We start from the raw sequence: 1,147 nt of genomic DNA on the forward strand, positions 1-1,147 counted from the left end.
TTAAGATCGATCTTGGGCTTCCAGGTTGAAAAAAACACACACATTTGTTTTCACATTAAACAGACTTCCACATGAGAAAGCAGCAAGGATGCAGTGGCGTTAATGTTTCCTGGTGTCAACTTGTATTATTTCAGTAGACATTGAAATGAGGATGCATCTTGCTGCCTTTCCAATGAAGCAAGTTTAATTTAGTAATAGGTGAAAAACCATCCTTACAAAGGTGTTAATCAGAGACTTGGCTTTGTGGACACTTTTCAGAGAACAAATTTGTTAGCATAAAAATAAAGCCAGAAAATGAAGAGCTGTTTAATCACTCGATTGGATTTTTCTGCCAGCATATTTTTTTTCTCTGCAACCCACTGCTAAATTGTGCTTCCTAGCTGTTTTTTATAAAATCACTGAATCAAATCTAACTCTGATTACATCAGAGAAGGCCATGTACCCTACACCATAAGAGGAGGTTTGAAATTTTGACTTGTCTACTTAAATATCACCAAAATCTGATCACAAGGTTAATTACGTCCCTGGGTGGGATTGAACCACCAACCTTTTGGTTAATAGCCAAACACACTAACCAATTGCGCCACAGAGACACTTTGCAAAAGTCCATACTGACAAAGGCTAATAAGCATTCATCTAAAACGTTTCCTAGAAAAACTTTAAAAAGTCAATAATCTGGAGAGTTTTTGTAAGATGTTTCTTCCATCAACCAACGAAGAAACACATTGGTACTTTCCCATGATGAGTGAGTGCTATATGCATTTTTTTTGTTAATTAAAGTAATCCAAAACTGGGATTGATATTTTGTCTCTTTTATTTTTACTTAAAGTACAATAACTTTTACCATTTTAATTTGTTTTAATAGTATATTGACAGTATTATTTTCTTTCAAAAATCCACTTCATTTTCTTTACCCTATTATTAAAATGGTAATTGAAGAAGAGGAATTGTTGCTTTGACTGCAGCATTCCCGGGGTTAACTGGTGTTTCTTCAAGTCACAAGGTATGGAGCTGCTGTATAGTTACTCGCAAGTCAGTAGTTGTATGATGCTCACACCTGTTAAGCTGGATACACACAGAATGCCCTACACAGGGGGTGAAATGAGCGCCACCCCCACCCCCCGTACGTTCAGCACACATCTCTCCC

The 1,147-nt window shown here is 36.8% G+C and overlaps 1 non-coding gene across 1 annotated transcript; it reads right to left on the reverse strand.

The window, feature by feature from the left end:
• Window positions 1-519: 519 nt before the first annotated feature.
• On the reverse strand, window positions 520-593 carry TRNAN-AUU (transfer RNA asparagine (anticodon AUU)). Its single transcript has one exon. It is a non-coding gene; the product is annotated as a tRNA-Asn (tRNA).
• Window positions 594-1,147: the final 554 nt, after the last annotated feature.

The sequence above is a fragment of the Pseudophryne corroboree genome, unplaced genomic scaffold (assembly GCF_028390025.1).
Source record: "Pseudophryne corroboree isolate aPseCor3 unplaced genomic scaffold, aPseCor3.hap2 scaffold_709, whole genome shotgun sequence".
NCBI lineage: Eukaryota > Metazoa > Chordata > Amphibia > Anura > Myobatrachidae > Pseudophryne > Pseudophryne corroboree.